The sequence below is a fragment of the Schistocerca gregaria genome, chromosome 3, assembly GCF_023897955.1.
Source record: "Schistocerca gregaria isolate iqSchGreg1 chromosome 3, iqSchGreg1.2, whole genome shotgun sequence".
Taxonomy (NCBI): Eukaryota; Metazoa; Arthropoda; class Insecta; order Orthoptera; family Acrididae; genus Schistocerca; species Schistocerca gregaria.
This window is the reverse complement of record NC_064922.1, coordinates 127606846-127623180: the sequence shown is the minus strand read 5'-3', so window position 1 is coordinate 127623180 and position 16335 is coordinate 127606846. Positions and strand designations below refer to the sequence as shown.

The window sequence follows — 16335 nt, the reverse complement described above, 5'->3', positions numbered from 1 at the left end:
AAACCCCGTGTTCTCAGTAACGGTTAGACGTATTAAGTTGAAATTTATGTAATATTCTGGGGTTTATGGTTCCTTGGCGATGTAATAGAAGTAAGCTTCCAAGTCAGTAGAACCAAAAGATACGGCCATTTGTATCACACATTTTGAACGTTGGCCTAGAATCATGACACTAGGCAAGAAGAAACGCTTCAACCCCACAGAAAACTAGTCCGGGTACAAATGCTCTCGCGCGCCCCGGCTTGGTGCAGGTGGTCCCTCGTGCTGGCGGATACAGCACGTGAGGCGTCGCGCGCTCGCGTTTCGGTCTGTGCTGGTCGCGCATTGACGCCGGTGCCGAGTGCTAGCCGGCGCACCCGTTGTTCTGCATCAGCTGCGGAAGCTGATCTTCTGTCAGGTGCACTCACGTTGCAGGAAAGCGGCCTGCAGCAATGTTCTGGCAGCCGAGGAGCGGGACACGAGAGGAACCGTTAGGAGAGAATGTGTGGCCGCGTTCTCACGAAGGGACTCTACGATCACATGTAACACCGCCATTGTAAATACCGTCACTAGTTGTTATCTGAATTATTGAATAAGTAGCAAGTAGAGTTCAACTCTAACCAGTTTTATAGTCCACGTGGCGACCATAGTACCAACTCCAGTTGTTTACCTTGTGTATATGCGTAATTAGTCGGAGCACCTTAATATAAGTAGTACTGGCCCGTGGAAAAACTAATGTAGAAGGAGTTTTTTTTTCTTTTTACAACGTTGAGGCACTGTGGAAGGAGACAGAGGTATCAGAAGAATGCCTGTAGCCTAGAATTACTGGAACCAGAAAAATCGAAGTAGATGTTGATTGAAACATTGTCATCCCACACTGACCTGGTCTAACACGGTATAACGTTTTCTTCGGATTTTTCTGAGCAATTTCTTGTTAATCTTGTGTTACTGTGATATTTACGTGAAAGTAAAACACTGTGTGAAATTCGGAAAATTGTGCAGTAATAAGTAGAGGTCACCACCAGTTTGCGCTTGATGCATATTACATTATATGTTGTTTCGTATGAAATTTAGATTACATATTGAATTATTCTTTAGATTTGAGTGGAGGTCTGTATCTGTCACCAATCTCGAGAAAATTCATCTCATGTAGCACACTCCTTTGCGATCGCGCAGGGCCAGTCATAAAAGCCGATGGAAATATCCACAACATTCCTCATAAGTCAGAAACGGTTTCAGATATCGGAATGAGATTTTGGCAAATGAGGAGAGTGTTTTACCATATTATTATTACGTAGAACTTCTTTACCTACCGTGTTATGCCACTAACTACAGACTGTTTCTGTGAAAGAATTTAATTTTTAGGAGCGATCCATAGCTGGTGAAACGAGAAATGCTGCGGGCTTTGGAACACAATTGTAAAGACATATACGTCTTTTTGTACCAAGGATGGACTTTTTCACAACTTACTGACTTTACTTTTCCTAAGTTCCTCACTTAATAAATCATTGTTGGAGAATACTCTCGCAACTGTGCCTGCGCAACATGCTACTGAGGTGAGAAGGTGTAAACTCCGCTTTGTTTTGGCAAAAGAAGCAAATTTTGACATGGCAACCAAAGAAATGTGTAGGTTTTACTCAAAGTTCGCCACTCACGGCGCTTCTATGTAAATTACAAATGGTTAACAAGCCAGGCAGAAATAAATCGCTGCATTTTCGCGGAATTCATTTTAGATACTAACGAATGCAGAGACAACAATAAATCTTTTTGAATGGCCACCATGGAAGTGTGGACATAAGGGGCCCGTTTCACACTTCACAAAATGTGGGCGTAGGCCTCAGTTGTTTAGAATGGTACTTCCCCTCCAGCACTCATCTCTTCTCCTACAGCGCTCTGAGCGACTCGCCACCACAGCCTCTATCCTCACACTTCCGCAGTCGACTGCACATCTAGCGACCAAGGCATTTTGCGCGCACCCTATCAGCTGGCTTCACACTGTCGAGAAGAAACCTATTCATACACTACTAGAAATGAAAAAAAAAACTAACAAACCGCTTGTAGGAAGGAATGAGTTCAGTGGCAAGCTGCACCTCTTGCATGTTATTTCTGATACGCAGCTAATGTTGTGCAGTAGCACAATGAACTTACACATACAGCAAAAATTGTTCGTGTGCCGTTGTTGTACCATAATCCACATGTTCTCAAGTTTTCCAGCACAGAATGCAGATCTTAATCCATTTGAATTTCTTCGGAGTACGCTTGAAAGAATGGTCAAGAAACATGAAATACGAGGTAAAACTGCTGTGAAATAATGTTTGCAACAAGAATGGCAAAATATATCTCAGAGACTATAAAAAAACTGGTTCATTCTGTGCCAAAGAGGTTAACAAAAATGATAAATAGAAGGGGAATGAATGCCTACAAAGCATTGATATTGATATTATATTTACGTAAATTGTAATTTTCTTTCTATATGTAAATACTTCTTCCCCACTGTGTAAAGCCAGCTGGTACAGAATTTTTATTTATTTTTTGCAGTAGCTACTCGTTTTGTATGTACAGGTCAGGGAGGCAGCGTCATACTGTTAGTTTACCAAGTAACATCTCTGATTGTAATCATTGGTTACAGTAAATGAATTACTGTTCGCGAACAACGGTGTATGAAAACGTTTTCCCGCGAGTCTACAGAATGTAGAACGAAGAGAAAACGCACTGTACAGCGCACCGACTGTTGTTGTTTTGGTGGTGGTCTTCAGTCCTGTGACTGGTTTGATGCAGCTCTCCATGCTACTCTATCCTGTGCAAGCTTCTTCATCTCCCAGTATCTACTGCAACCTACATCCTTCTGAATCTGCTTAGTGTATTCATCTCTTGGTCTCCGTCTACGATTTTATCGAATCACAAAACGCACTGCACTCGGCCCACATGACGATCCTGAATAACGGAGATACTCCTTAGCTGGTCAAGAGTTTGAACTGTATTTTATCTTGTCCGGAACCTTGACGATAAGTGGAATCTCAGCTTTCGTGAAGGACGTACAGGCGCTAGATAGTTAGACGTCCATTCAGAAGCCAACAGTTTGCCTTGAGAAAATAATCCGAGCCACTTGTTTTCACCTCGACCACTCCTGGTATTTTCATGAGTCCATAAATTCTGTGCAATACTGTGTACCTAGATAAAAACTTCTGGCCGCCAGAATAAACGATGAAGTTTGACATCATGGTTATGCTGGATTACTATCGGCGTACAGACATAGTCAGAAAAATACTATTTCATAAAATATAACGCTGAGATAGTTGCTGTGTTTTACATGAGCGACAATTTTGTCATAATTTACTATTCGTGGTGGGCGCTCGTCACACGCCAATACATACATCAGCTGCCAACCACTACGAGAGTGGGCCACTGACGTTAACAAGAGACTGATTGTGCAGAACGTAGAATTCTAAAATCCTGAGAATGGTGCAGAGGTGCAGACTGCGTGCGCTTAAACTGTGGACTTCGTCGTCGTCTGCTAACATCGCCAAGTTATAAACAATTCTCGCCAGCCTCATTCACGCTATAGAAAGCACTGTGTGCTTTTCTATATTTTTAATTTTTATTTTGTTGTTAGCTTTCTATTTACGAGACACTGAGAAGGTAGCACAAGGACTTAAGTTTTTCTATGAGTGTTCCAGCACAAGAGAGACCAAATACCCGGAAACGAATTGTTATTTAGGTTTTATAATACCAGAACAAAGAAGAAGCTTACATTGTGCATAAATACGAGGTTGGTGAGAAAAGTAGACTGACAATAGAGCGAGCGATATGGCAACGCTGTGTTTTTAGCCTCGTGTAACCTTCCAGATACTCAGTCCTAGTTTTAACTATGTACAGCCATCACGTGATTTTTGACAGAGCCATCAGTGAAGTTGTGTTTTTTTGTGTGTCACGAACATGTAATAGCGAAATTGAGAGCAACGTTATGCCATCAAGTTTTATGTTAATCATTTGCCAAAATCTCATCTAAATTTAATACGCGGCACTATACGCAAAGTCAAAGCGATCTCTATTTTTCATTGCAAACTTTTTGGAATTTCGCGCAGTGTCTTACTCCCACGTAAACATAAAAAAAATTATGACCATTATAGAAATGACGGGGACATCGTAATGAACCTGACGTACAGAGCTACAAGTAAATCAAAAATGATTTTTTTAAAAAAGTAGTCTCTGTAAAATCGTTTAAGAAAGATTCCAGGACGTGCGCTGCGATTCTGTCATCGCCGACTGTCCGAAAAGTGGCAGACAGTGTTGGAGTTCTCTTTCGAACAAACGAATGAACTTGCCCAGTGCTTTGGACGAAATCTGGTTACTGCACATCGATGCCCAGCCTCAACAGAAAGCGCCGGTTTGTTTCCCATAACAAATAAAATAATTTTTAAACCTGAATTTTGCGTACCAATTCGATATAACGCTTCCAAATTAGTCTCGTTCGATAGCGTTTTATCGATATGTGTTAACAGGGACAATAAAACGTGAAGAATACAGAGCAATACAGCGGCGACTCCGTGGCGCTGGTGCTTGGCGATAGCATTCAGCGCGGCCCTTGACGGTGTTGGTTGCTGCTGGGGTATTGGTTCCTCGTCACGTCGGTCTGGCGACGGGAAACGAGGCTGCTGACGCTGCTGCCGAGGCTGCAGCCCTTGTACCTCGGCCCGCTAGCTCTTCCGTTCCTTCCGATGGTCTCTGTATTGCCGTCTGTCAGCAGCTGGTGTCACTTTGGCATCAGCACTGGTCCTTCCTTCATGGAAACAAGCTCCGGGGAATTAAGTCTCTCTCAGTGGCTTGGACGACCTTCTTTCGGCCCTCTCGCCGTGAGGAGATCATTTTAGCTAGGTTGCATATTGGGCACCGTCTTTTTTGTCATCGCCTTTTGTTAAGTGGTGATCCCCCATCACTTTGTGCTCATTCCCCCAACCATTTTCTGACGGAATGTCCTTTTTTTAACTACTTACGTTCTCATTTATGTTTGCCGTCTGAGTTATCGGCCGTTTCAGGGAACGACGCGCGGGCTGACGACCATGTTTTACTTTTTATCCGTCGTAGTAATATGGCGAAAGACATTTAGTCTTTAGTTCAGTACCTGCGTTTCTCTATGACGTACTTTACGGACCCTTCTACAAGTCCCTGTTTTTAGCTGTCTTTCCTCCCGTCGATTGGGCTTAATGTGTAGCCTTTTTTAAATGCTTTTTTTTTTGTCTTCTTGTTCTACAGTTCTGACATGGGCACGTATGACCATGGCTGTTTTGGGCCCGAAAGCAAAACAAAACAAACAAAACAAACAAAACTGGTTGTTCTTATTGTACTATCCCTGCTAATAGATATGGATAAAACAAATATCGCACTACACTAATCTGGAACCACTCTATTGAACGGGCACGCATAATCCCGCTTTAAAAATTATTATGCTTGTAACGGGATACAAACCGATGCTTTCTGCCGACAATGGCTGCCACATGAAAGACTTATGAGTACTTTCCCTTTAGGTTGCGGACGAGAGGTTCTAGGCGCTTCAGTTTGGAACCGCACGACCGCTACGGTCGCAGGTTCGAATCCTGCCTCGGGCATGGATGTGTGTGATGTCCATAGGTTCGTTAGGTTTAAGTAGTTCTAAGTTCTAGGGGACTGGTGACCTCGGATGTTAAGTCCCATAGTGCTCAGAGCCACTTGAACCATTTTTTTTTCTTTAGGTTGGTTCCAGCTACCCAACGCAGAAATGAAATTGCAAAAATCTCCTAAAACACAAGAGAAAATACGCCAGATGATTCTTAGAAGAGAGACACTATATAAAAGGAGGACTGACTGACTGACATAACAAAGTGCAACTTCAGCCACTAATTCTAGGAAGATGAAGTCCTATGGAGTTTTCATTTTGTGAAGTAGCGCCTGCTAAAACGGTATTTTTCAGAATTCAATCCCTAAGGGTTTTACCAAACTTTCTCTCTCAGTCGATACCCAGAGTAAAACCATTGTCTCTAACAACCTGAAATGTAGTGAGAATAATTCTTATTAATCATAAATGCCTCCTGAGAAAGGATTTTGCGAGATTCATCACTTCCAGGGTCCGCCCCCGGTAGCTGAGTGGTCAGCGCGACAAACTGTAATTCCTAAGGGCCAGTGTTCGATTCTCGGCTGGCTCGGAGATTTTCTCCGCACAGGGCTGGGTGTTGTGTTGTCCTAATCATCATCATTTCATCGACATCGATGCGCAAGTCGCCAAACTGGTGTCAAATCGAAAGACTTGCACCCGGCGAACTGTGTACCCGACGGGAGGCCCTAGTCACACGACATCACTTAAGGGGCTAAAACTGGTAGTAGTGTAGTATCAGGGGATGCAAAGTGGTACAATTTAAGAACCAGTGCCCACTTCACACTCTTTATCCTAGAGACATGGAAGGAATAGTTTTTGTGTGACATTTTCCTAACGAGGTGAAATCGACTTTCAATTTTTGTGCAGTGTGGTTGAAGAAACATGAAATTTACGGGGAACATTAGTTACATAATTAAGGCACCCGGTGGGAAAGTATTTTGCAATATTACAGCCCTCGGGCGGTAATGTTTCAGATTTGTATTAAGAATTAATTACCTATATAGACAGTTAATCCACTCTGGGAATCGACGATATGGATGACTTTTAGCTCTTTTCGACACATACTGCCAGTATCCCAGGGATTCCAAGACTTTCGACACTGCTTTAATTTCAAGTTTAAAAGTGGATAACGAATGAGAAAAGAAGTATTTTCCTAGAGTAGATCCGCGGAGAAAGTCCATTCACAGAGCAAAAGAAAGGGAAGTAATTCATGTTCTCGCAAGTATTTGTACAGTGGTAGCAGGGAGTGTCATTAACAACATACTAAAAATCCTGGCCGAAGGGCTGTGCGGGATTAGCCGAGCGGTCCAAGGCGTTGCAGTCACGGACTGTGCGGCTGGTCTCGGCGGAGGTTCGAGTCCTCCCACGGGCATGGGTGTTTGTGTTTGTCCTTTGGATAATTTAGGTTAAATAGTGTGTAAGCTTAGGGACTGATGACCGTAGCAGTTAAGTCCCATAAGATTTCAAACACATTTGAACATTTTTCCTGACCGATGGGCCTTCGAAGGTGACCGTTTTTACTTTTTTTTTAGGGTTCCATCCCGTCCGTCTGTTCAGAGAACGTTTTTCTCAAGAACGGGGACACGTACCAAGTTGAAATTTATGTCACATATTATGGTCCACGTTCCTTTGGCGAAATGCGAATCTTGTAAGTCAGTGCAATCAGAAGATACGGCCATTTATGTCACATATTTTTAAAGTCTTAAACACCCGTCCGTCTGTTCAGAGAACGTTTTTCTCAAGAACGGGGACACGTACCAAGTTGAAATTTATGTCACATATTATGGTCCACGTTCCTTTGGCGACTGAGAAATGCGAATCTTGTAAGTCAGTGCAATCAGAAGATACGGCCATTTATGTCACATATTTTTAAAGTCTTAAACACACTCATCGAAACCTACTACGTACTTCCATTGGCCTAGAATCATGAGATTTGCTGAGAAACAAGGTTTCACATTTCAACCAAAGGGTTAATTTGCTATTGTACAATAGGAATTTTTTTTTTTTTTGTCATTTCTTATCAGACTGGCTGTCAGTCCGTCTGTCACTGAAACCACTTTTTTTCAGGATTGGGTAGACATATCAAGTTGAAATGTATTGCACATATTGAGATCTATAGTCCTTTGATGATGCAGAAATTTTAAATTTCTAAATAAATGTAATCAAAAGATACGGCCACATATTTTGATACTCGCAAACTCGCTCATCAAAACCTATGGGATACTTCCCCTTGACGTAGAATCTTGAAATTTAGCAAAAAGAATGGAGTCACAGTACAGGTAAAGTGAAAAAATCAGCAAACCGTTAATTTGTAATTATATCACACTAGGAGAATACTTCTTTCACCATTTGTTATCCACTTGAAATTAAAGCACTGTCGAAAGTCTTGGAATCCCTAGGATCCTGGCAGTATGTGTTGATAAGAGCTAAAAACCATCCATATCCTCGATTCCCCAAGTGGATTAACTGTCTATACAGGTAATTAAGTTTGTACGGAACCCTCTGTACGAGAGTCTTGCTTGCACCTGGCCAACTTTCCGCCGATAACATGACAACATGCCCCAATACAAACTTAAAACTATAGGACTAATAGTTAATGCGAAGCAGGAGAGTGGAAAATCGTGGTTAACTGTTGTTACTGTACATGACTCAATATCCTCTTTTAATGTCATCAAAATGTCATATAACTCTATAGGATTTATGAATTATGATTCCAGAACTTTACTAAATTTGTGAAATAGATGTAATAAATGCTGTACAAAATAAAGTGCCTCCCATTGTGACTCAGAAGTTTGATATTTGGCTCAAAGGTGCCCACAACTTTCCTCTGTGATGGTGCAAAAGTGTGAGTCCCATTCAGACACTTCACCACTCAGAATCAACACAAAAAGCCACTGCAGGTGACAAATGGCATCAATGAAACCACTCCTCCCATTGGGGCGTTGATACCCACACATTTTGCAATCGAAAACAACAGATTGCAGTACAATGAACAACAGGATGACATTCTTGGCAACCTCTGACACTGCTGACACCCCTGGACAATTTAGCCCTTCTCTCAGGACATCGTCGGCCTGCAACAACGTCAATGAACTTGACCACACTCCTTCAGAGTGTAGCACAACCACAAATTTTGCACAAATTTCAAAACCATTCAACAAAATTTGAACGTGATCAAAAGATAGGTGGTTTATGTTTTTTCAGCCCTCCTGTTTTGTACCTTTCTGTGGCGTGATTACGAGATGTGGTAATGGCGGGGGGGAAGGGGGGGAGGGAGTGCTGTGACTGACATGTGTATGAATAAAATGGCAAAGGGCCCCACTAAGAGCACCCAGTTCAACAACAAACTCAGTGCAACTTGGACATCTTCATTGAACACTTTAAAAATATATCTGTATGGAGATTTATGATATATGTTCATATTTTTATATAAAATGTCTTTCACTGTGTAACAGTACTAACCTGTGAACATTAGATTGTGCTTGGCACTGTCAATGGAAGCTCATTGAATTGCTCCAACTGGTTTTATGACAAATTCTCAAATTATTTTCTCAGCACAGTGCATAAATACTTCGATAGCTGCACACATATATTAACATTTGTAGCAACATGATTACCTGTCCGGGTTCTCACATAGGATAGTATGCTTCATGTATATGTTATCTTTTGATTAATAAAAGATTTCAATATTACCTAATATAAACTGTAAAATAATTATTATTTCAGAGGTTTAAAGTATCATTTTACTTGTGTAACACCTGTGATCAACTACCCTGCATTAAACTGGTAATGTAAAACATTTTTCTCTCTGTGAGCTTATCTTTTTTTATTTGCAGTGGAATTTGAAAGAAATGTGTCACGAGTAATTGGGAATATTTCATCCCTTGTTTCATTTCAAGAGACTTATGTGACACCAGTGAACAGTCTTCTTGAATCCTATCTGGAGACTGAAAGAGTGTCAAAAAACAACGAAAAATTGGAGCTGCAGGTACAGCTGGAATGGAGTGATTGGGGTCCATGCTACAACTGTCAGAACTCATCAGGAGAGAGAAACAAAACTGCCAGTTGTCGAGTAAGACTCATAGTGAGAAATGACCGCACATTGTTCTTACACACAAAGGTAATTTTTTAAATTGGCAAGTATTTATTATGACAGGCATCAAATGTGTTAACATATTCATTAAACAATTTCCTTTAGACTGTGAATTCTAATTTTCCTGATAAATGTGTTTTGTTATTCTTATCTAACTATTGGTTATAAATTTTCTCATCGTCACTAGTTTGGTTTCAAAATATTGATCGAAATTGATCGAAATATTATTATTTCACATCCTTGTCGTCGTACTTTAGTTGAAAAAATTACATATTGTAGTTTTTGACAAAGTGCAGTACAAGCAATATTGATGCAAAAATATAAATATAATCTGTAGCCTCTGTGAGAGACAAACTGTCAAAATTTTGTTTAGACAGTGGCACACCTTCCGTTTAGATGTCTGTCAAGGATTTATGTTGTTTACTGTTCTCTCCACTTTGTATCCAAACAGTAAGAATGTTGAACCAAGTAGATAACTGCCGAAATCTCTTTAAAGACTTTGTAATTCTTACACCTACATTCCAATACCAGTGTATCTACCCTTTAATTTTCCCATTTTTAAATTTTTTTTCTGACAGCAAATGTTAACTTAAGCCGAACTGCAATTTCCATAATCACACTACAAGGCACACAAATGACTTTCATGTAGATTTTGTCTCCTTAAAGGAGTAGGATTGGAGTTATTCAACAAACTGCCTTTTAATATAAAGCAATAAATTGGGATTCCCTACAAATTCAAAAGAAAATTGAAAAGTAGTCGATTAGCAACTCCTAAAAATTATTTGATGATCTAAATTCATGGAGTGAAAATTCTTGTTGGCTACACGGCAAGTGGAAGTACACCAACAAATGGTAAAAGCTTACTGTTGGTTGTTATTGCATTGTTCTGAAACTTGGATGACAAAGTCTACCTTGATTAAATGACTCAATCTGTCAAGTTGTTATTACATTACAGAATGTTTTATGTGCTGTGAAGTACACACATAAAGAGCACTGGAATCCTCTGAAGGGTGATGGAGAACCACCATTTGTTGATGTACTTTAATACTCAAGTTGTCATTATATAGGAGAGTTCTCACTCTGTTCATTTTCACCCTTGTTGCTTCATTTCAGTAATGGTATTCTACAACCTACATTCTGAGGACATAACTGGATATGTGAAAAAGAGATAATGATGATAAAGATGCAAAGATACTTTTCTTTCAAAATGATTCTTTATTTATGATATGAATGTAATAGAGGGAAACATTCCACATGGGAAAAATATATCTAGAAACAAAGATGATGTGTCTTACCAAAAAAAAGCGCTGGCAGGTCGATAGACACACAAACAAACACAAACATACACAAAATTCGAGCTTTCGCAACCGGCGGTTGCTTCGTCAGGAAAGAGGGAAGGAGAGGGACAGATGAAAGGATGTGGGTTTTAAGGGAGAGGGTAAGGAGTCATTCCAATCCCGGGAGTGGAAAGACTTACCTTAGGGGGAAAAAAGGATGGTATACACTCGCACACACACACACATATCCATCTGCACATACACCGACACAAGCAGACATTTGTAAAGGCAACGAGTTTGGGCAGAGATGTCAGTCGAGGCGGAAGTACAGATGCAAAGAAATTGTTGAAAGACAGGTGAGGTATGAGTGGCGGCAACTTGAAATTAGCGGAGGTTGATGCCTTCCGGATATTGAGAAGAGAGGATATAGTGAAGGGCGAGTTCCCATCTCCGGAGTTCTGACAGGTTGGTGTTAGTGGGAAGTATCCAGACAACTCGGACAGTGTAACACTGTGCCAAGATGTGCTGGCCGTGCACCAAGGATGTTTAAGCACAGGGTGATCCTCATTACCAACAAACACTGTCTGCCTGTGTCCATTCATGCGAATGGACAGTTTGTTGCTGGTCATTCCCACATATAAAGCTTCACAGTGTAGGCAGGTCAGTTGGTAAATCACATGGTTGCTTTCACACGTGGCTCTGCCTTTGATCGTGTACACCTTCCGGGTTACAGGACTGGAGTAGGTGGTGGTGGGAGGGTGCATGGGACAGGTTTTACACTGGGGGCCCAGGGGCAGTTATAAGGGTAGGAGCCAGAGGGTTGGGAAGGTGGTTTGGGAATTTCATAGGGATGAACTAAGAGGTTACGAAGGTTAGGTGGACGGCGGAAAGACACTTTTAGTGGAGTGGGGAGGATTTCATGAATCTGGGAGTGGGGCTGAAGGTGTGAAGGTGTGGCCTTTGGATAGGACAGAGGTTTCGGATTGGGAGAGAGGTTTGGAGGAAAGGTTAACTACTGAATTGGGTTTTGTGGTACCCCCTAAGGTAAGTCTTTCCGCTCCCGGGATTGGAATGACTCCTTACCCTCTCCCTTAAAACCCACATCCTTTCATCTTTCCCTCTCCTTCCCTCTTTCCTGACGAAGCAACCGCCGGTTGCGAAAGCTCGAATTTTGTGTATGTTTGTCACATCATCTTTGTTTTTTGATGTGTGATTCTTTATTAAGCTTTATTCAATCAGGAGACCAATGTAATCCACAAAAATTCAACAATAATTGATGTATTAATTACAGTTAGTTTGTAGTCATATACCAGATTACTAATTTCAGTGTATACAACAGAGAGTTGAGAGCATTATTTAATAATGAAGAACTCTCATAGTTTAATGAATTACACTCTAAAATCATATGACCAGGGTCTTTCCATTTTCTTGAATTTGGCATTTTTTTTGTTTTATTGTGGGGAGGGTCAGGCTCAGCTTTTTTAGATTGGCTGTAGGAGTAACACAAAGAATTCAGTTGACTGACAGATGACAGAAATATCCTTAAGGTCCTGATGCCAGCTGAGAGAGAGAGAGAGAGAGAGAGAGAGAGAGAGAGAGAGAGAGACAGAGACAGAGAGAGAGAGAGACAGAGAGTGAGTGAGTCAGTGAGTGCATGAGTGAGTGAGTGACTGGGTGCATGAGTGAGAGAGCGCGCGTGTGTGTGTGTGTGTGTGTGTGTGTGTGTGTGTGTGTGTGGACACTGACATGATACAAATGAATGCTCTAAAAGATAATACTATTGCCTGCATGAATAAGTTAATTATGGAAAAAAATTGTATCCTTTTTTCAATTAAGAAGACATGTTTTATATAATTTTGTAACTGTTCTATGAATAAACAAATGACTACAAGCATCTAACTAACAACCATCTTTGGTCATCTGGAAGGGATACATGGTGACACTACCAATACAGTTCACCACAATAAGTGAACGAAACCAGTGCAGACCAAAAAAAGCATCTTTGCCCCTGGTGCAGTCACCACAGATGCCTACTGCAGTGGCAGCTCCGCACACAGACCAACGATGTGGGTTGCCAAATCCGCTGCAAGAGGGTTTACAAGCAAGTACCACAGTTGACAACAAACACGTAGGAACAGCCAGCGTCCATCAGAGGGTATCAACCAGCAGCAGAGGAAAGCGGCGTGACAACCAGCGAACTATTTCCTGGTGATAACGTGTGCACAAATAGTCCTGGAAATACCCCTCCACCTGTGGCTAGATAAGCTGGCAACCGGCCATTCAGCAGGCAGTTCTTGACTTTCTGAGAGCAGAGAAGATCAGCTTGTCCAGTGGTGTGCCACCTCGACCATCCTCTCTTCTGCAGCGATGGTGAGACATCGCTTCCGTCGTGTTAGGCTATCTACCAGCTGCTAAAAGCTGACTTCAGTGTGGGACAGTTGTACATGTATAGAGTCAAAGGGAACTCTGACTATAGGAATTAGTTGTTATTTGCTTGATCCACAGAAGGGATCCGTATTGCTTTTTGGTTTTGAAGAGTGTGTTACTGTTGGTGGTTTATTGTAGTTCCTCAATAAAAAAGTTGGAGAAAGAAGTTGGTTCTTGCTCCGTAGGTTTAGCAACCACAGTCTGCATAATGACTATTATTATTTACAGTTGTTTTTCTGCATTCAGTTATTTTATACTGTCTGAGCATAATAAAGTTATTAGTGAATAACTGAGCAATAGAAGTATTTATTATGGACAAGGGGTAACCTTGAGTTCCCATAGTGGTATCCCCAAAAGGAAAAGTAAAGCAAAGCACAATAGTGGAATATATCATTAGAAATAATGGATTCATTGACACAAGCACCGGAAACTGGAATCAGAATGGGACGAGGTTTACCACTAGACCCAGGATCACCATCCATGACTTTTAATTTGCTGCAGAAAGGCATGATAGATGTAAGTATACAAGATGGGAGTACATGCATAAAATATGGAAATGTTAAGCTCTCTATGCTCTGGCCAATGCAGCCTCAGCTTTGGTTTATGCACACCGAATGCAGATTTCAACAGTGTATGATAACATTGGTAGACTTATTGCACTTTCACATCTGGTTGGTTAGTTGGTTGGTGGTATGAAGGGACCAAACTACAGGGCTATCAGTCCCTTTTTCCTCATGCAAACAAATCTCAAGATAAAACAATTCCCAAAAGTATTTGGGGAATGTAAAATGTGGTAAAACTAATGGGGAACCTCACTGAAAGAGAAAACGAAAGAAGCAAACCAAAAGGAAAAAACGTACACTAAAAGAAAAAGTACAAGCAAGTATTAAAGTCATATAGCAGATGGTCTGGACTGGCTGATCACAAGAATAAAAAAGGATGAGCCAGCCACTCTGCAACACACTAAAATCTCCAGCCTAAAAGACAAGACAAGGTGAACACACACAGGGAAAGTGCAAACAACAAGGCAAACCAAATGCAAAGAAAGAGCAATGAAGAGGTAAAATGGAGGGAGGATGGAGGTCTGGGAGAGGAGGCCAGACTCCAACCCTTAGAGTGTGTGATAGAAACCCACCTCATGAATAAAACATAAAGCGAAATCATCCGATGAGGCATCGTTACCCAACACTGTTGGCAGAGTGCTGGGTAGGATAAAAGTCCGCTGCAGAGCAGCTAATATTGCGCAGTCCAACAAGATGTGGACGAAAGCCATATGAGAATCACAGTGACGCCGAGGTGGGTCCTCACGACAGAGGAGGTGACCATGTGTTAGCCAAGTTCGGCCAATGTGGAGCCGGCAAAGGACAACAGAGTCCCTGTGAGTGGCTTGCATGGGTGACTGCCACACATTTGTTGTCTCCTTGATAACACATAGTTTACTTGGTGTACTGGGGGTGTGCCATTCAGTATCCCAGATCGTGGCAGGCTAATCTCCAGAGTTGGTTTACCAGTAGCCTGTTTGGCCAGGGTGTCAGCAAGTTATTTGCCCAGTATTCCAGCATGTCCTCAAGTCCAAATGAAGGTCACTGAATGTCCACTGTTGCCAAGGATATAAACAGACTCCTGGTTGGTCATTACCAAAGCATATCAAGGGAAGCACCAGTAGAGAGCTTGTAGGCTGCTTAAGGAGTCACTGCAGATGATGAAGGAGCATGGTAGGTGACTACCAACTCTGCCATGAAAACACTGCAGCCATCCAGCAAGGAGGACTGTTCAGTATGTCCAACGTGAGCGTAAGCGAAGCCAACAAGAAGGAAGCTCTCATACAGTGCTACACATTGTCATTAAAGTGGCAACTACAAAAAAAAAAAAAAAAAAAAAAAAAAATGCAGAGGAAAACATGGCGAATAAAATTCCATCACAATGCTCAAAGCTCTACGTATTGCAGCCCCAGAACTTCTACTTGAACAGTCTTTATGTGTATTATGGCTTCAAAAACTTTCAGCCACCATCCAAATGTTGTGGCACAAACAGACATGCCATTATAAGAATTTGAAAAGAAGGCAGACTTATTGCAAACAACTTAAGTGAGGTCTGTCAGTGCAAAAAACAGCAACAGTCAGAACAAGGATGCAAAAACAGGCAACGAAATAGAAGATCATGTCACTTGTTCTATAACTCGCACAAATACTTCTCATCAACAGCATGCATCGGATGAATGCATCATGAAGCTGCTAGCACAGCTACAGGCAGCCACAAACCTACAGGAGGTCTGAAGTCACAATTGGGAAAAGGGGAAAAGTGCCAACCAACAAGACTTGCTGGAATGATGGTGCTGATACCATAGGTGTTTCGGCAACTTAGTCTGTCAATGCATTCAACCCTGCAGTTACTTAAATTTCAGAGGCATACCACACTGTCAGCAGTCAACCAATCACACTGATTCTTCATACAAGACCAGTCACCAGATGAAGAATTTCTTACTGATACAGGTTGAGAAATTGGTGTCTGTCCAAGTGGTACTGATGAAACACTGATGCCAAAATTGTGACCTGTTCTTATTGTGGCAAACGACTCCAGAATAATTACCTACAGTGAAAACCACTTATTATTACACCTAGATTCAAACTTTCACTTGACATGGATTTTCGTGATTGCAGAGTGGACCTATTACGTCATTACTGACTTATACCCAACCTGGTCAAATGCTGATTAATACCAGTACCTGCAGAAAGGATATTGCCTGCCACATCTTCTGCATCTGATCAAATGCAGTGCAATATGTCTGTGCCTTTCCGTACGGAGACTTTCGGCATCTCTACCGCATTATCTGTGCCAGAGTATATTGATTCATTTGCATACCCAGAACATGAAGCACACACAGGTGCATCAGGCAAGAAGGACACTGAAAGTCATAAAGATTTGTGTGCTGT

General features: G+C 41.5%; 1 protein-coding gene across 2 annotated transcripts in view; it reads left to right on the top strand.

Annotated features, from left to right (window-relative positions):
* Positions 1 to 16335, top strand: part of LOC126356264 (uncharacterized) — a 241031-nt gene that overhangs the window by 181493 nt on the left and 43203 nt on the right. For both annotated transcript variants that reach the window (XM_050007106.1, XM_050007105.1), the window contains one exon: positions 9442 to 9725. The gene's annotated coding sequence lies outside the window, so the exon portion shown is untranslated. The remainder of the gene's footprint in view (positions 1 to 9441; positions 9726 to 16335) is intronic.